The 21,095-nt window shown below is 41.7% G+C and overlaps 1 protein-coding gene across 6 annotated transcripts in view; it reads right to left on the reverse strand.

Moving 5' to 3' along the window:
* Nucleotides 1–21,095, reverse strand: part of psd3l (pleckstrin and Sec7 domain containing 3, like) — a 502,996-nt gene that overhangs the window by 289,133 nt on the left and 192,768 nt on the right. The gene's annotated exons all lie outside the window — the stretch shown is intronic.

The raw sequence follows: 21,095 nt of genomic DNA on the forward strand, positions 1-21,095 counted from the left end.
TGTAGGCAATCTAGTTTAGGTGGCTTATCTATCTTTAGACCTATCAGTCTCCCAGGTCCTTTCTCCCTAGTAATGGCAACTTCACCCACTTCTGCCCCCCAATATTCTTGAACCTCTGGCATACTGCTAGTGTCTTCTACAGTGAAGACCAATGCAAAATTCTTATTCAGTTCTTCTGCCATTTCATTCTCCCTCATTATGTCTCCCAGCATCATTTTCCAGTGGACCAATAACTACTATTACCTCGCTTTTATACTTTATATATCTGAAGAAACTTTTGGAATCTTCTTTAATATTGTTGGCTAGCTTACCTTTGCATTCCATCTTTTCCTTCTTTATGACGTTTTAGTTGTCCTCTGTTGGTTTTTAAAAGCTTCCCAATCCTCTAACTTCCTACTAATTTTTCCTCTATTATATGCCCTCTCTTTGGCTTTTTTGTTGGCTTTGAATTCTCGTCAGTCACAGTCATGCCATTCTCCCTTTAGAATATTTCTTGTTTGGGATGTATATCCTGCACCTTCTGAAATCCTCCCAGAAATTCTAGTTATTGCTGCTCTGCTATCATCACTGCAAGTATTCCCTACCAATTGATTTTGAGCAACTCCTCTATCATGCCTCTGTAGTTCCCTTTACTCCACTGTAATAGTGATACATCTGACTTTACATTCTCTTTCTCAAATTGCAGGGTGAATTCTTTCATATTATGATCACTGGCTCCTAAGGGTTCCTTTACCTTAAGCTCTCTAATCAATTCTGGTTCACTGCACAATGCCCAGTCCAGAATAGCTGATCCCCTCGTGAGATCAACCATGAGCTGTTCTACGTAACCATCTTGCTGGCATTCTAGAAATTCTCACTCCTGAGATCCAGCACCAACCTAATTTTCCCAATCTACCTGCATACTGCAATCTCCCATTACTATCATAACATTGCCCTTTTGACATACATTTTCTATCTTCAATTGCAATTTGTAGGTCACATCTTTACTACTGTTCGGAGGCTGGTACATAACTGTGCCATCAGGGTCTTTTTACCCTTACTCTGTTCTTAAGAATTCTACATCTTCCTATCCTATGTCACCTCTTTCTAATGATTTGATCTTATTTTTTTACCAACAGATCTGCCCCTCCTCTCTGTCTACCTGTGTGTCCTTTCCATACAGTTTGCGTCATTGGACGTTAAGCTCCCTGCTATAATCCTCATATATAATTGCAGCATAGTTTAACTCCTAGGAATAAGGAAATCTCTCAAAACTGCCAGCAATCTAAATTAAGGGGAGCAAGTTCCAAGATTTAAACCTATTACAATGAGACAAGAGACAATTCTGTCTACAACTTAAGAGGTGTTAAGGTGCACAGATAAAATTACAAAAGGATATATTCCATTCTCGCTTTCATTATTTTGTTATTTTTATGGTAAAGTAGGAAAGTGAATAGAAATTTGGAAAGCGAGCACGTAGAACTGAATGGAGCATAGGAACTTCTCAATGGTGTCGATTGTGTCTAAGAGATACCAACGGAGAGGTTACAGCACTAACACTGGTGAGAGAGTGTAATTACTGTACACTGCAGTTGACAGGCAGATTTCATTTTAATGGACAGTAGGATTTATAAATGAAAAAAAATTGACTGGAATGAACCACGGGGAGCAGAAATATTTAAAACATCACTCCTCCAAACGTTGGCCTTCCCTGGTGCTATACTGTGAAATGAGCATTTCCAGAACTAATGAGGTCTCCTTAGCCCTTGGGTAATTATAAATTTATAATTAAAAAATATAGCTTTGGTAACATTTTTTCCGTAGCTGGTAGAGTCTTTTTTTAATTGACAGTTTTTGTGGGTCAAATCTGGCATGTTTCATACTATAAAGCTGTAGTTATTAATTGATTGAAAGTGAAGTAGAACAAATGCAGATAAAGACAAACTTTATCTGCAAGTTTCTACTAACAATAAATTAGTAGATTTATGCTGATTTTTTGCTCAAACTTACAAAGTCTCAGATTATTCGATTATATTGTTTGTCACTTTACTGTAACTTGTAAAAGATACAACTTTTACATATGCCTTACGAAGCCATTTCATGAAAGACCAATTAGTTTATTTAAACATACCACCTAATAAATTCTTGTGTGAGGCATATAAATAATTATCTTAGGAAGTGTGGTCTAGTAATGTACACACAGACACACACTCCAGACACATAGACACACAACTCCAGAGAGTTGTATTCAAATCTCACAACATTAGCAGAGAATTTAAATTTAAATAATTCAGAACAAGTGATTGCCAATTTAAGGATATGATAATGAATTTTGATGTGAGAGGGAATTCTCTTCCTCAGGGAGTTGTTCATGTTAAGTCATTAAAAGTTTTCAGGCCAGAATTTTAGACTGCAAGGGAGTCAGGGATTATGGGGAACAGACAGGAAAGTGCAGCTGAGGCCAAGACCAGATCAGCCAATATCGTTGTGAATGCTGCAGCTACTGCTGACTGACCTGCTCCCGTTTAAACATCTCACAGTCTCTCTCTCACACAACACACACGCAGGCAGGTAAATACAAATGCACGTGCAGGCGCACAAACACATCCACCTCAATGTGAGACGGAGATAGAGGTAAATATTTCTCTTCATCCTCCAGAACCAGTCTGTAGCCAGTAACACCAGAGTTCGTATCATATCTCTTAAATGGTTCACCAATGACATCCACCCACCAAGCACTATTCACTATACACATTGTAACTCCATTCACATCCACCCACCAAGCACTATTCACTATACACATTGTAACTCCATTCACATCCACCCAGTCATTGTCATAGAGTCATTCGTGACTGTTTATCCACCTGTGCCTGCAACTTGTGACCTCCAATCATCTATCCATGGCTCCCATCCACCTCCCTGCCATTTGCCTCCCCTCAGCAACACTACCTCAAAAGTAGGCATCGGATAACACCCCCATCACCACCAGCTCATTTGAGTCCTTCACTTTCTCTAAATTGTCAGACTGCTTGTTCCAATACCGAGTGAGCAAATATTTACTCCAACTAAGTGTCTGAAAGAGAGCAGCTGGTATCTCAAGCACCTGCACTATTCCACTCGCTGACAACCGATTGAGACCTGACTGGTTGTAAGTCTGACTTCAGTACCTCAGTATTTTGTACCACAACTTAACTTATATAACTATATTCTTTAAGCGTCTTATCCTTCAAACTGCCTACTTCCTCTTCAATAGCCTTAACCCAGCCTCAACTGATTTCCTTCTGACAGCCTCACACACCTTCCTTTCTTCTGAACCTGACTGTTCCAAAACACCAAAGACACAAGAAACTGCAAATGCTGAAATCTCAATAAAAAAATAACAAACTGCTGGAGGAACTCAGCAGGTCAGGCAGCATCTGAGGACGGAAATAGGCAGCTGATGTTTCAGGTTGAAACTCTTCCAGATAAAGGAACTTGATCTAAAATGTCCATTTCACTGTGCCTGACTCACTGAGTTCCTCCTCCAGTAGTGAATGAGTTTTTTTATTCCAATATTTGCTGGGGACACCTTTCCTACCTTCCGTGAGTCTGAGGTCAGTCAAAGTTCCCATGCCATGTTCAAAGTCACATCAAGCCTTGTCTACCCCGCTAACCTCATATTTAAATGTCCCATCATTGAATTTAAGACCTTCCATGGCCAGTGTCTTCACATCTCCTCCATCCCCTCCAGGGATCTCCAAGCTCCCCCAGTTCCAGTCTATATGTCTTTACTGTATGTAATCACTCACCAATGCCCTCAGCCTATAAGAAATAATATTACAGCAAATAACTGAGAAGTGGTGAGACTTACAAAAATATTAGGCACTTCCACACATAGCTTGTTTGTCCTAAATTAGCTATTTCAATCACTTCAGCGCAGCCCTGGAAGGTTTGGTAGCATTATGGTTAGCACAACACTAACACAGCTCGGGGCATTCTGGAGTTCAATCTGTGAGGAATTTGTACAATCTCCCCGTGACCACGTGGATTTCCTTCAGGTACTCCAGGTTCTTCCCACAGTCTAAACACACAAGAGTTAGTAGTTTAAGTGGTCTTTGTAAATTGACCTGCGATTAGGCTAGAATTAAATAGACGGGTTGCTGGGTAGTGAGGCTCGTTGGACTGGAAGGCCTTGTTCTGCGCTGCATCTCTAAATAAGTAAATACAGCTTGAACCTGCTCTGAAACAGCGACACAGGCAAGACACCAGCCTGTAGTGTATGCATTACCTTATTCGTGGCTGGAGATGGTACTAGGTGAGATGACATTACTCTTCAGTGTAATTTCTGAAATCAGGTGGAGTTAGCACAAGTGTCCTGGGGCTGTTTCCCAGGATAAAACAAGTCTAGCTCTCTACCTTTCTTCAATATACCCATACAATTTAACACCCAGCTATACTATGACCTGCTGCCAGAACACTACCACCTAACTGTCCTGCAACCTGCTACTAGTGATTGAATTGGGGGCTCTCCCTCTCCCCATGGTCAAACTGTAGAGAAGGCACTGCAGGCAGAATTCAGGAGAGTGGCCATTGAGCCCAAAGTGGGACTATTACTGCCTTGGTTTGACCCGATCAACCCCAGCAAGTTTCTACAGGTGTGCCACGGGAGCATTCTGACTGGTTCATCACAGTGTAGTATGGAGGAGACAATGCACAGGATCAGATAAAGCTGCAGATGGTTATAAACTTAGCGAGCTTGCTAGCCTCCCCGCCAGAGGACATCTTTCAAAGGTGAAACCTCAAAAAGGTTTAAGAAACCCCACCACCCTCTTCTCTTTACTACTGTCAGAGAGGAGGCACAGAAGCCTAAAGGCACACATTCAATGTTTTAAACATAATTTCTTCCCCTCCACCATCAGATTTTTGAAAGGTCAATGAGCACATGAACACTGCCTCATTACTTAGCTCTCTTTATGCATTAATTACTTTATATACATCTTATTGTAATTTGTACAAACTTTCATGTATTACATTGTAGTGTTGCTGCAAAACAACAAATTTCACAACATACACCAGTGATAATAAACCTGATTTTAATACATTCATGGACATACCAATGAGATGACTAAATGTATCCTGCCAGAACCATATGACAACACCATGCTACAGTTTGCGAACAGAACTGTCCTATTCAACCAGACAACAGGCTGGACCCAGGACAAATTCTCTAAAAGGATAATGCTGATGAGTTTAAAGTTGCTGACCCTCTCCACCTCTAATGAGAACTGCCTTGTTACCTCCAATTTCCTCCTCCTGTAACAATAATTAGCTTTATTTTTGCTGACATTGGGTAAGAGGTTGTTGTTGTGGCATCACTCAGCCAGACTTTCAATCTCCCTCCTATATGGTGATTCGTCACCAACTTTGATTCAGCCAACATCATCAGCAATCTTAACAGTGGAGCTGGACTTACCCTCACAGTCATAAGTATAAGTAAGTGTAGCAGGGGGCGAATCCCCTGGCCCTTATGTGGGATCACGTGCACACAAACAGCAGGTTTTTTGCAAAGTCACAGGGGTCAATTTAAGGCAGATTTGCCCTGGAGCCTTTCATAGGGTAGGGATCGACCAAAATAAACTTTGCCCTAGCTTTTCAGTTTATGAAATTTCACTTAACAAAACTTTTCCCAGGAAGAAACCCTTTCATAAAGTTGAGAAAAAGATGCTGGGGACATCCCTGGAGGATCCATGGAATTTGCACAAGAAATGTTTAAGAGAAGTTTGGATAAGTTAATGCATGGTAGGGGTATGGAGGGCCATGGTTTGAGTGCAGGTTGATGGGAGTAAGTAATTTAAATGGTTCAGCATGGACTAGATGGGCCAAAGAGCCTGTTTCTGTGATGTATTTTTTTATGACACGGCAATGTCAGTTGTACTCTGCCCAACATTAGAGACCATTACGGCCCAGATGCATTACCTAAGCACTCTACACTTCGTAGCAAAATGCATTTTGCTCGTTAAAAAAAAAGTGCTGTGACCTGAGATTGAATTTCAAGCTTTATAATCCATATGGGATGTAAGAGACTGGGGAGAAGCACAGCAGGAAGAAATATACACATATGCCTTGACTGTTGACACTAATTTGTGCCCAGCAAATAATATTATCTGTTTCCCATCCCCCAGTAAGGATTATTCATGTAATTCTGTAAAGAACTGTAATTTACCCCATTGCATTTCAATTCTGAATCTAATTGAAACCGAACATGAGACTTAAAATGGTGTATAAATGTACAACTGCCAATAGATGGCGCTAAAGGTTCACAAGACTGAGTACAAAGGGTTATTAATTCCTTTAAACCAAGCCACAGTGATTAATACGTTTTTGTTTAGTTTACATGAGATCCTACATCTGCTAACATTATGCATGGGCTGGAGCACAATTCAATCAAACGTTTACCATTATTGTTTAACCTGAATGTTTTTGAACTCCTGGCTCAATGTTCCTGAATAACAACTAAAGCTATAAACAATTAGGAAGGAAACAAGTCAATTGCAATGCAGTCTCTTTATAATCCAATTTACAGTGAACTTTTTCCCATTAGAGCTTTTATTAATGCCAGTGGTCATTTTTGAAAATTGCAGCTGAGATGCTACAAATTAAATTTTAACTGAAATATTTCCTGTAATATTTTTATCACAGCTCTTTCTACTGGTCTGTGTGGCTCAATCCATATCTGATTGACTTTGTGTCTCCTGTCATTTAACACTTTCAAGCAACAAAAGGAAGGCAATTTCTTTAACTGCTGCTCTAATACTGTGTGTGTGCAATTGTACTTTCTATTTCTGTACTACCTTCCCTGAACAAGATCATGGGAGCCATGAGGCTAAAATTGCAAGGGAAGTGACGGAGAGGTGTCAATGAAAAAGCTTGTTAATTCACACCCACTCATAAACTGAATTCAATGAGTGAGACCATCTCGGTTCACACTATCGGAAGAGAAAGGCTTAACACATTAAATATTCTGGGGAGGAGGGGTGGAAACGGTTGCAATTGAACCAAATGGTTAGTGTTGAGTTCAAGTGCCAGATCAGCCTTTGTTTCTTTTAGTAACTCCATTATGAAAAGGAGAAAAGTATGAGGAACTGGGCTCAAATAAAGTCTGCTTTTGCCAACTCTGTATTAAAGGGTATTCAATAGAATTTGCAGTACCTTCTTTCTCTTTACATTCCCTTTCGCTCACATGTCAGAACAAAGCAGTCACTGTCCTCTAGTCCTATTTCTGTTATCTATTCCTAAATCCCTACATTTCTTAGTCCCTACTCTCTTTTCAAACTGACACGACTGTGCCATCCATTCCTGTATTCAGTAACAGGTGTGGCATGGTGCCAAGATCTGTTTGAAAGTGACCCTGTGATGAAAGGAAAGTTTCAGCGCACAATTCAGAGATCTGCATTTAATTATTAAAAGTAGCTCTAGGGTCAGCGACAAAGAAATTCATGGAGTGAGGGGAGAACCTTTGCAATTCCCCTTCATAGCCAAAGCAATACTCCCACTAATTACACCCTGGTAAAAACTTTGATAATCACTTTCTAACCTTGAGGTGGATCTGTCTAAAGTTCATTGGTAGATGGGAGGAACTTCTGGACCTTAAGGAGAAAACATAAGAACATAAGCATCAGAAACAGGAGTTTGTATTTGGCCCGTGATACCAACTCTTGGCTGCTTGTGGATTCAGATGTCCTCTGGTGGGGAGGCTAGCGACCACACTAAGTTTATAACCCTCTGCAGCTTTATCTGATCCTGTGCATTGGCTCCTCCATACTACACTCTTGGGGATCAACTCCATATCCATTTATTTCAATCAGTCTCTGTGTTGAATATACTCAGTAACTGAAACTATATAGCTCTCTTGTGTACAGAATTCCAAAGAGTTATTAACTTCTGGGGGAAAATATTTCTCATCTCAGTCTTGAATGACCAGTTCCTTATTCTGAGACCACAGTCACTAAACAGCCCAGCCAGTGGTTATCTATCAGTAAAATTCTCATCCTTATTTTCAGATTATTCCAAGATCTCATGCTTCTCTATCTGTCTGTTCTTCTGTAATCCAACGATCTTTGAATGCTTCCAATTCTAATTACGTGTCCATTCCTAAAATGAATTGCTCAAACACTGGTGTATTTAACCTCACCGGATTTACTTTGATCACATAAAGTTTGCAACAATGCAAGAACTATTTGAATCAGTTTGTTTAAGTGAGCATCATTGCCCCAAAGGATCCTGCTCTCCAAAATGTATCCAAAACCGTTTCGTTGTTTTCCTACAAGAATAGCCATTTTGAAATGCTAATGAAGAGTTTTTAATCGATATGGAACCATAATTTAAATTTACTGACAACACCTCTGTCGTTGGTTGAATCAAAAGTGATGTCGAATCAGAATATAGGAGGACAACTGAACATCTTTCTGAATGGTGGTACAAAAAGAATCTGCCGGAGGGCCTCAGCCCAAAACATCGACTGTACTTCTCTCCTTAGACGCTGCCTGGCTTACTGAGCTCCTCCAGCATTCTCTGCGTGTGTTGCTTACATCTCCTGCAGATTTTCTCTTGTTTGTTGTACAAAAAGAACCACTCACTTAATGTCAGCAAGATCAAGAAGCTGACAATTGAATTCAGGAGGGGGAAATCAGAAGTCCATGAGCCAATTCTCAGTGGGGAACCAGAAGAGGAGAGGGTCAGCTGTTTTAACTTCCTTGGTGTTATCACTTCAGAAGACCTACCTTGCGTCCAGCATGTAACTACCAGTACAAAAAAAACACTGCAGCAGCTCTACTTTCTCAGAAGTTTGCAAAGTTTCAGCATATCATTTAAAACTTTGAAAAACTTCCATAAATATGTGGTGGCGAGCGAATCTCATCATATCGAGAACTTGAGATGAACAGTCCTTGAAAGTGAGTCCATGGTTTATGGCAACAGCTCAGTGATGGGGTGAGTGAAGTTATTCTCTCTGGTTCAAGAGCCTGATGGTTAAGGGGTAATACCTATTCCTGAACCTGGATGTGTGGGTCCAGAAGCTCCTGTACCCTTTTCCTGATAGCAGCATCGAGAGAGAGCATGGCCTGGATGGTGGGGGTCCTTGATGATGGTTGCTGCTTTTTTGCAACAGCATTCCATGTAGATGTGCTCAGTGGTGGAGATGCCTTTATTTGTGCTGGACTGGGCCATATCCACTACTTCTTGTAGGCTTTTTCATTGAAGGCCATTGGTGTTTCCATACCAAGCTATGTGTAACCAGTCGGTATATTCTCCACTATATCCCACCTAAGTGACTTTGTCTGTGGAATAATTGTTGGTGCCAGACAGGATGGTTTGAGTATCTCAAAACTGCTGATCTGCTGGGATTTTCATGCATAATAGTCTCTGTTCTGACAGTTCTGTGGGCAAAAATGCCTTGTTAATGATAGAAGTCAGAGGAGAAAGGCCTGGGTGATTCAAGCTGTCAGGAAGGTGACAGTAATTCAGATAAACATGCGTCACAACAGTGGTGTACGGAAGGGTACCTCTGAACACACAACACATAGAATCTTGAAGTGGATGGGCTACAGCAACAGAAAACAACGGGCGTAGATTCAGTGGCCACTTGTATGTCAGTAATAATAAACCTGATTCTGATGATTCTCTTTCACATTCTGCTTTAGCATTACTCCAGAGTTCAGCATTTAAATGGAACAGGCATGAGGCATCAATCAGAGGGTTGCTAATCTCCAAGAATTTTACTGGAAGATGAAAATAAATACAAATAAGGCTTTGACTTAGTATTATCTAAACAAAACCGATGCAAATAAGTCATGAGTCAGGCTGGGCTTCTCTCACTCTTCAGTTACAATCTTGGGGTAGTTAGGCACCCACTCAGTAGTCAGAAAATCTGAGAGGGACAAAGGCCATCTTGCCTTAAGTTTGTTCAAACCAAACCCTTTTTCCATGTGTAGGTGGAGTGCTGTATGCAATATAGAACTGTTGACAACTTAACAAGATAATGGCAGATGCAACAAAATCTTCTTACCCAATTCTCAGTGCTGTAGAAGTTTAGGATTTTGTTTAAATATTTACACTTCACACTTCCTTGGAAAAGTAGCCAGCATAAGCCAAGACTCTTCACACCCTACACATTCTCTCTTTTCCCTCCATCCACAGGGCAGAATATTCAAAAGCTACTACTGTACTCTTTAGGAGGAGATACAGCAGCCTGATGACTCACACTTTCTGATTCAGAAACGGCTTCTTCCCAACACCATCAGATTTCTGACTTCTCCATGGACCCATGAACACTGCCTCATTATTCCTTCTTTTCACAGATTTATTTATTTTTGGCAAAGCAACAAAGTTCACATCATTTATGTTATTGTTAATAAGTCAGATTTAGATCCTGAAATACTACAGGACATAGCTTTAAAGTGAGATGAGGGAGGAGGTTTAAAAAATATGTGTGGGACAATGTTCGTGTCACAACTACGGATTTGGCTGCACAGCAGATGCGGCAATTGCGCTCGTGAATATGCACGTGTCAGCTAATTATTACTTCACTGTGATACTATTTAACTCCATTCATTCCATCCTAGTGCTTGTCGAGACTTGGACACGGACACAGCAGCGCTTCGCTGCCTGCTTGCATTCGGCTTTGCCTGAGAAAGTGGACTGTCAAGCCAACTGACTCCGATTCGTTTTATTCATAGTTGTTCTTTTCAGCCGCAGTGTAGGCTTCATTCACCATTTGAGAGTTTTAGCTAACGGTCCTGTTTGGCCTAGAGTTTATTGTTTTCTTTTCCCTTTAACACTGTCCGCATTAGAGTCTGTGAAATATCGACCCACTCCAGTGTCTCTCACTCTGCACTTGGGCCATATCCACACCTGGTGACAGTTCGTTTTAAACAGAGTGGTAGGTGCTAGGGATAATAGTGGAAGTAGATGCAATTGTGGAATTTAAGAGGCTTTCAGATAAGCACATGAAAATGTAAGGAATTGAGGAACATGGAATATGCACAGTTAGAATCGATTAGTCTAATTTGGCATCGTGTTCAGTATAGACATTATGGGCCAAAGGGCCTCTTCCTGTACTATTCTGTACTGTTCTATGGTTTCTGTGAGGGGAAACATCAGTGCACTCTGGACACGCAGGATGCAGGGAGAGTAAGGCTCATCTCAGAAACAGGTTATTCATTGATTCACCTTTACATCATCTGTTGGTAAGCTCAAAGGTTGGTGGAAGGGGAAGACTGAACTTGAAAAAAAAAGATGCTGTGTTTACAAACAAGTGATTACTCCTAAAACTATTAAATTTCTCATTTTATGCTGTCAACATTCCAAAGTTAGTCTGCAGTGGTGTAACCCCCATGCTTTCTGGTGTTTTCCATTGCAACTCTGTTTACCTAAGTCACACATCGGCCAGGAGCTGAGATCATGCGGGTAAAGTCCAGTGGTGGTCAGGGAAGGGAACACAGCCATCCCTGTAATTTATCAAGACTGGCAGTGACAGCCTGCTTCACTGCAAGTCCATCATCACACAGAATTTGAATCATGCTACTCCTCAGCAGGTTTCTCAGCCACTAAATTACGAAGGAAGTGCACTCGCTGTTAGCTTGACAGAAAGTGAGAAATTCTGCACTACAAGATGCTTTGAGATATTTTCCACAATGGCGCTTTTAGAGGAAATCCGTAATATCCAACACAGGTGGGGCTTAAGGTTTAGCGTTTCATTAGAACGAATCACTTCCGACTGCGTGGTATTCTGACGGGACTGCTTTGTAATTTCAACTTGTAGCAGCTGCTCAAGTATTCAGAGTGAGTATTTGACCTACAACACAGAGACTCAGGAGTAACAATAAAATTGGTAATCAGTTCATTATTGTCACATGTATCGAGATACAGTGGAGAAACTCCGTTTTGCACGTTGCCCATACAGATCTTTTCAAAACACAAGTACATTGTAGTACAGAGGGAAAAGCTTTAACAGAACACCGAATCTGTTAAATTTTGTAATTCAAAGGAAGACACAGGAGTCCAAAATCTGGATCTAACTTTGAGTTACTTCAAGCAAGGCATGCATGTATCACATGGTAGCATGATAGATAGATAGATAGATAGATAGATAGATAGATACTTTATTCATCCCCATGGGGAAATTCAACATTTTTTCCAATGTCCCATACACTTGTTGTAGCAAAAACTCATTACATACAATACTTAACTCAGTAATAATATGATATGCATCTAAATCACTAATTCAAAAGCATTAATAATAGCTTTAAAAAAAAAGTTCTTAAGTCCTGGCAGTTGAATTGTAAAGCCTAATGGCATTGGGGAGTATTGACCTCTTCATCCTGTCTGAGGAGCATTGCATCGACAGTAACCTGTCGCTGAAACTGCTTCTCTGTCTCTGGATGGTGCTATGTAGAGGATGTTCAGGGTTTTCCATAATTGACCGTAGCCTACTCAGCGCCCTTCGCTCAGCTACCGATGTTAAACTCTCCAGTACTTTGCCCACGACAGAGCCCGCCTTCCTTATCAGCTTATTAAGACGTGAGGCGTCCTTCTTCTTAATGCTTCCTCCCCAACACGCCACCACAAAGAAGAGGGCGCTCTCAACAACTGACCTATAGAACATCATCAGCATCTCACTGCAGACATTGAATGACGCCAACCTTCTAAGGAAGTACAGTCGACTCTGTGCCTTCCTGCACAAGGCATCTGTGTTGGCAGTCCAGTCTAGCTTCTCGTCCAACTGTACTCCCAGATACTTGTAGGTCATCTTGTAGATACATGAATTGATGTAAGCAATTCATGTGTTTTTACATATAACCTATGATTACTTATTTAAACAAACAAGATTACTTAATCAAACTATACACATACACACACACACACATTTACATACTGAAATATTAAACACACAACACTATGTTCTAAGGCATATATGTCAAACTCAAGGCCCACGGGCCAAATCCGGCCCGCAGTGAAATTATCTTTGGCCCACGAGATAATATCTAATTACTATTAAAGCTGGCCCCAGTAATCGAAGCGCCTATGGCGTATGATATGGCTAATGCTGAGTTTATTCAGGTACCATGTTTTCAGGGTTTTTAGAGTTTATTCGGCAGTCTTGCTCGGCAGTCTTCTTCATAAGAAACGGAATTTGTAAAGTGAAATACTTTGTAGTTATAGCAGAGACTGAGACACATGAGAGCAGGCTGAAAAAACGGAGGCAACGAAAGCTGCGTTCGCACGCGTCCGACTGATCCGGCCCGCATGAAGCTGCATTTTGCTCAATCTGGCCCGTGACCTAAAATGAGTTTGACACCCCTGTAAATAAGGTGACAACAATGCAAGTAGACAATAAGGTGCAAGAGTTATTATGAGGTAGATAAATAGGTCAAGAATTAACCTTCATTGTACAAGAGTTCCATTCAATCTGATAGTGAGTCTTTGCAAGCTGTTGTATCTTCTGCTGATCAAACAGGGAATGGCCGGTGTGGGAGGGGTCTTTGATTGTGCTGTCTGCTTTCACCAAGCAGTGCAAAGTGTAGACAGAGTCTATGGGATGAAGACTAGTGTTCAGGATGGAGTGAGTTGCATCCACAACTCATTGCAGCTCCTCGCGGTCACAGGCAGAGCAGCTGCCATACAAGCCAAGATGCATTAGGAAAAGATGCTCTCAGTCATGCATCAACACACGCAAGAGCCACTCAGTAGTCTACAAAAAGACTGGAGTTTCTGCACTTGCAAAAGCAAAGCATGGCCCATTGAATAAATTTGCTTTACTGCAATTCTCTGTGATTAAATTAGTTTCCTCTCCTTTGCTGTGTGCGTAGTTGGTTTGTTACAGGAGTGAAGAGGCAGGTACTGAATGATTTCACTGCCTTCCCCTTACAGATCTACAGATGAAATGGGTTAAGACTCGAAGGATGTCTGCAATGCATCAGAAGGCAAAAAAATGAGATGTTTAGACTTTCAGCAAGGGATGCATCCTTAGAAATGTGTGGCTGGTTGCAGACTGCCGTGAATCCTGGGTGCAGGGTGAAGGAGAGTTGAAAACAGAGGAAGTGGAAGAAATAATGCTGACCTGTGAGACAGTTATCACACATTCAAGAACATTCACACCTAGCAAATACTGACAACGTTTAGCACTGATCTGTCAAAGTTACCAAAAATAATCAGCTATCCAGGAGCACAGCTGAAGTTTTAACTGGTGTTTTTCTAACCAAGCATCCCCTCAAATACTTTCCATAAACCCTTACAAACAGCACACTGTCACTCTGGACTCACTACACCCACTCTCTCACCATGCCCATATTAATCTGGTATGGGTGCATAAATTCAATCATCCTGGAGCTATTCCTGAATGAAGCTGTTCTTGTCATTTAGATCTGTCTAGATACTTTATTTTTACTCTTCTCTGTTCACCAGTTGCACAGATCAGGGGACACAGAAGAGTGAAGAAGCTAGACCACACGATGCTGGAGGAACTCATCAGGTCAGGCATCACAAATGGAAGGAAATGGACAATTGCATTTCAGGTCAACACCCTTCATCTAGACAGGTGTACAGATGCCTCATCTTTGACTAAGCTTCAGCCAATGTGACCCATGACTAACTAAAGGCAGCACATCACCTTCTTCTTGCAATATGAATATTGCAATGGGCAATGGCACGCAAGCTAGAGTGCGATTTTCAAGTTCAAGTTCAGTTTATTGTCATTGAACCCATAGACATGTACACTACCAAACCAAACAACGTTCCTCCGGACCAAGATGCACAGCACGGTACATATAACTCACACACACAAAACACACAAATTAAAAATAATAAGGTGCATATACAAAATGAGTTAAAAAGTAAACAGCTACTGGCACTTCATACGTGATGAGACCATGTGATAAGATTCATACGTGGAGGCAGGGAGTTCAGTAGTCTTACAGTCTGAGAGAAGAAGATGGCTCCATCCTAACAGTTCTGTCCTAGTGCTACAATATCTCCTGCCTAATGGAAGGAGGTGGGAGGATCAAAGAGAGATCGCAAAAGCAGCAGCACTCCATGCAGACAGTGAGCCCGGATTATTGGTTACCTTATTGCTAAATTTGACACCTACATGAGCGTGTGTAACTATACAACTTGATCAGTATAATTTGAAGGTGATGCCATCCTTTTGTAAAATGTGTACCACCAACAAAATATGTCTTCACAAAATCCTCCAAATGCACTGGCAAGGTAGGATGCAAAACACAAAAATACAGCTGCAGATGCTGTGGATCAAAGAATACGTCCACAACGCTGAAAGAACTCAGCAGGTCAGGCAGCATCCATGAGAAAAGGTAGGATGCAATATACATACCTGCACCCTCTCTCAGGCCAACATCCCCAGAAATCAGAATCAGATTTAATATCACCGGGTATGTTGTGAAATTTGACTTTATGGAAGCAGTACAATGAAATACATGATAAATAAATATAGAGAAAGTAAATGAGCTACATTAAGAATATATATGTCTATTAAATAGTTGTTAAAATAAGTAGTGCAAAAAAAAAGATATAAAAAGGTAATGCGATAGGTTCATGGGTTCAGTGCCCGTTTAGAAATCGAATGGCAGAGGGGAAGAAGCTGTTCCTGAATTGCTGAGTCTGTGCCTTCAGGCTTCTGTACCTCCTTTTTGACAGTAACAGTGTGAAGAGGGCAAGTTCTGGGTGGTGGGCATCTTTAATGATGGACACCACCTTCCTGAGGCACCGCTCAGGATACTACGGAGGCTCTGTCCATGATAGAGTTGACTAATTTTATAAGTTACTGCTACTTATTTTGATCTTGTGCAGTAGCCCCACACCACCCCACCCCCACTCCCATACCAGACAGTGATGCAGCCAGTCAGAATGCTCTCCACCGTAATTTTGTAGAAGTTTGAGTGTTTCAGTTGACAACCCAAATCTCCTCAGACTCCTAATAAAATATAGTCACTGTCTTGCCTTCTTTATAGTTGTATCAATATGTTGCATCCAGGTTAGGTCCTCAGAGATATTGACACCCAGGAACTCGAAATTGCTCGCTCTTTCTAATTCTAATCCCTCTATGAGTTTGTGTTCCCTCATTTTACCCTTCCTGAAGTCCACAATCAGTTCTTTGGTCTTACTGATGTTGAGGGCAAGGTTGTTGTCGCAATATCACTCAGCTAATTGGTATATCTCACTCTTGTACGCCCTTTCATCACCATCTGAAATCCTGTCAACAATGGATGCATCATCAGCAAATTTATAGACGCTTTTTGAGCTATTCCTAGCCATCCAGTCATGGGTGTAGAGTGAGTAGAGCAGTGGGCTAAGCACACATCCCTGTGGAGCGCCAGTGTTAATGTCAACGAGGTAGAAACGTATTTCTAATCCGCACAGGTTGTGGTCTTCTGGTTAGGATGTCAAGGGTCCAGTTGCAGAGGGAGGTACAGAGGCCTAGATTCTGTAGCTCTTCGATCAGGGCTGTAGGAATGATGGTGTTAAATGATGAGCTATAGTCAATAATCAACAACCTAACATAGGTATTTGCATTGACCAGATGATCCAAAGGCTGCGTGCAAAGCCATTGAGATCGCATCTGCCATAGACCTACTGTGGCGATAGGCAAATTGCAGTGGGTCCAGGTCCTTCCTGAGACAGGTATTGATTCTAGCCTCATTCTAGAAATGAGGCTGTAGTCATACCCAGCCAGTTCCAAAGGGCAGACTGCATCATTCACTTGTTCAGTCAGACTCCAATAAAAGGAGTGCTATTCTGAGCAAATGGTTACCAGGAGGACAATAAAATTATTTCTAGGATGTTCTTGATGCTTCCTTGAGAACATATCACACATCACTGACTCGTGGTCATCTTTGGCCCATGACCAATCAAAATGAAGGAGGAGCATCGAATGAGAGTTTTCATTTTCATCAGCAGGAGCAAGAGAAAGCCTGGAAGAGGAAGCACGTTACCTTCCACCTGCCTGCCACAGGACATGGGTCTGAACAGTCACTTCCAAACCCGCAGAACTCACGTTGAAGCAAATCATTAACATCTAGGGACTAGCTAAGAGAAAACACGCATGAGATTGTCTTGATAAAAAGCACATATTTTATATATTTAATCCGTCCAATCTTGGTTCCATTTGAACATCAGGAAAAGAGATATAGCTAAATAGAAGAACAGATCAAACATGAAAGAACTGTACTACTTAAGAAAGAAAGGCGCAAGGTTCTAGATAGATAGATAGATAGATACTTTATTCATCCCCAAGGGGAAATTCAATGTTCCTCCAGTATGATATCACATAAACACAAGACAGACCAAGACTAACTGACCAAAAAAACCACATAATTATAACATACAGTTACAACAGTGCAAAGCAATACCATAATTTGATAAGAGCAGACCATGGGCACGGTAAAAAAAAAGTCTCAAAGTCCCAGATAGCCCATCATCTCACGCAGATGGCAGAAGGAAGAAACCACCAACGTGGCAAAACTTCCCGATGCAGCCTCTGGAAGCACCCGAGCAAAGCCAACTGTGAGTCCGTCCGAAAACTTCCGACAACTTCGTGCCTCCGACCAGCCCTCCGACACCGAGCACCGAGCACCATCTCTGCCGAGTGCTTCAACCCCAGCTCCGGCCACCAAGCAACAGGCAAAGCCGAGGATTCGGGGCCTTCCTCTCTGGAGATCTCTCCGATCGCTCAGTAGCAGCGTCAGCAGCACAGGCATGTCAGAAGTTTCGCCAGATGTTCCTCCGTGCTTCACACATCCGTCTCAATCAAATCAGGATTGTGCACGGCCCCTACTTACAGATAACGGATATTCCTTACTGGAGTGGCCGCTGCGCCCTGCGTCGTCGCGCCGCCATCTTGATGTTACACTGGCTTTTCGTAAGCTTTGATCATCCAAACAACAAGGTACTGTTGCAGACTGACTACTGTTACAAAGCAGTAAACGGAACAACCAATTTGCCAGAACAATTTACAAAGTGCAGCAGAGAAACAGGCCCTTTGGCCCACAGTGTCTGTGCCGAATCTGTTGCCAGATTAAACAAAATCCCTTCTGATCCATAAACCTCCTTTCTCTGAACCCACATGAGCCCCTTAAGTGGCACTATTCTATCTGCCTCCACTATTACCCCAGCAGCTCATTCCAGACACCCACCACTCGCTATAAAACCTTTGCCATGCACATCTCCTTTAAACTCCCCGCTTTCACTTTAAATGCATGTCCTCTAACATTTGACATTTCTGCTCTGGGTAACAAAGATTCTGACTGTCCATCCCATCTATTCCACTCAGAGTGTTATAATGCTTATCAGGAGACACCCCCTCAGCCTCTGACATTCCTGAGAAAATAACTCAAGTTTGTCTAATCTTTCCTTATAGCTCACACTCTCTGATCCAGACAGCAGCCTGGTGGACCTCTTCTTCATCCAATCCAAACCCTCCTCATCCTTCCTATAACCGAGGAACCAGAATTGCACACAATACTTCCAAGTGCAGCCTAGCTAAAGTTTTATGTTGCTGCAACATGACTTCCTGAATTTTATACTCAATGCCCCAACCAATGAAGACAAGAATGCAAACAAGAGAAAATCTGCAGATGCTGGAAATCCAAGCAGAGAATACAAAATACTGGAGGAACTCAGCAGGCCAAGCAGCATCTATGGCGGACGTTTTGGGCCGAAACCCTTCAGAAGGACACAAGTATGCATGCTCTCTTTACCTCCCTATCTACTTGTGTGGCCACTTTCAGGGAACGATGCACTTGGAGCTAGGTCCCTCACTACATCAATCTCAACAAACTGTAATGAAATAAACATAATAAAATAAAATACTGGGCCAACATACAGCACTATAAGGAAGTAATCAATTACAGTAGATCGATACAAATGGATTAAATGAACAATGTTAGTAATACAACTATAATGGAAAGAAATTGAAGTTATTTTCATTCCTGTGACCTTGCCCATTTTAGTGATAACAACTGCAAGGACGCAAGGACTCTAGAAATAGATGTTCTTTACATGGGATTTTTTTGAAGAGCTCAGACAGAGCTAGAAGTTAATGGCAGCTCCTCATTCTACTGGTGCACCCACTCCTTCAGTACGACTGTGAGAACAAGTCCACTGGCCTTCAGTACCAACAGAATTACCTTTGTAAATGTGACCCGTGTCAGCTATTGAACTGACTGCTCCCAGTGTGGTAGCAATATAAGTATAAGGATAAGGAACAGTATAAGGATCCTATAACCTCTGCTCATTAAATAATTACCTGCAGTTTCTCCTTCCAGCCAATACCTTCCTCTGGTAAATGTGTTGCGCTGAATGAGCACCTTAAGCAAAACGGTGAAAGATGTTAATGCAAGGAGTCACAGGTTAACATCTTCCAGAGAGGGAATAGTAGAGAAAACTTGAGATAAAGTATTAGTGAACCACTCTCTTCTTCTGAGATACGCATTGAGCTGTTCTGTTTTACATTCCTCTCATATCATCCTGGAACTTGCATGGGAAATTATGTGGAAAGGTCTGACCAGCAATTCTTAAAGTAAAGATGGCTGAAAAGTGACCTCACTGAAGTGCTTAAAAATGTAAGTTGATTTTATGGAGTTGAAAGAAATGAACTTCCTTGGGGGGGGGGGGGGGGGAAGCAAATTGGAGATTGTATTGGTGTTAGATCATTCAAGAACAATTCCAGTGCTTTTTTCGACTGTGACTAGTAGAAATCTGCAATTCTTCGCTCTCAAGAAAGGGCTGAGAATGCCAGCTCAACTGCTATCAAGGTCACTCTTGCATTGGTTTCAGTCTCAAGGAAAGAAGCGCAAAGGCAGGGAAGAGCGAGCTCGGATGCACAACCATGACTGAACTGAACGGCACAGCTGGTCAATGGACTCATGGTGTTGTATTTATGATAAAGCCATCATTGATACCTCTCATTGCCTGAGAAGGTAGTAGTAAGCCGCCTTTGTGGACTGGTGAACATATGCCCACAGTACTGCTGGCCAGGGTGTTTTAGGATTTGGACTGAGTAATGATGGAGGACTAGCATTTTTTTTTCCAATTAGTGGAGGGTTTGGAGGAGGACTATAGATAGTCCTTTACATCTGTTGCCACCATCCTTCATTTGATAGAGACTGCACACAGAGCAGCCTGGACAGATAACTGCAATTCATTCTGTAGCTGGTACACACCACTACCACAGTGTGCCAGTGGCAGAGGGAATAACCTTTCAGGGTGGTAGATGCCATTCCAATCCAGTCAACTGCCATGTCTTAGGTACGACAGAGCTTCTTAAGAGTTATTGGGAGCTGTACTCATCCAGACAAGTAGAGGGTATTCCACAGCTAACTTTACCTTTCCAAAAGGCTTTACGATACCAGGAGGGAAGCTGCTCACTGCAGGATACCCCAACTCTGGCCCTCGCTTCTGGCCTCAACAATGTCCAACTGAGTTTGTGGACCTGGATGGTGGGTACTTAGTGATGACAGTGCCATTGTAGGTCAAGGTGCTCAATAAACAATGGTTCTCCATTAACAAATCAACAATTAACAACATGAGGCAGTAAGCTGAGGAATATTAATTGGTGAAATGCAAGCCAAAGTATTATTACCTTTCGGAGGCACAGTAAATGGCAAAATCTTTCCTGATTTTGCCTATCCTGTATCTCTATTTCAAAAAGAAATGATACACTGTATTATTCCAAAGCATATTAAGTATAATCAAAGGGAAATCATGTCTTCAGCTGCTTTAGCTATTTATTTTCAGTTTTGGCTTATTTTCAAGACACCTATGCAAATACATTGTCTGTTCATAACTGCCGAGTCAATAGGAATCCACTATATTAACAAACTGAAAACAATACGATACACAGTCTTCTCTTTGTTTCTTCCTACTAACTCTGTCTTTGATAATTAATTGTGCTATGACAAGTGAACAGCCTCCCAAAGTATATCTCTTCAGAACAATAGACACCAATTGTTCTTTACACTGTCCTTCATTGTGCTGTGGCTCTAACTGCCTAGTCAACTCGCTGATAGATTGCAGTTACGATAAGAAAGCTTCAGATTCTATACATCCTGCCCCGTGGCCATTCTCTC

Source organism: Hemitrygon akajei, chromosome 4 (assembly GCF_048418815.1).
Source record: "Hemitrygon akajei chromosome 4, sHemAka1.3, whole genome shotgun sequence".
NCBI classification, from domain to species: domain Eukaryota; kingdom Metazoa; phylum Chordata; class Chondrichthyes; order Myliobatiformes; family Dasyatidae; genus Hemitrygon; species Hemitrygon akajei.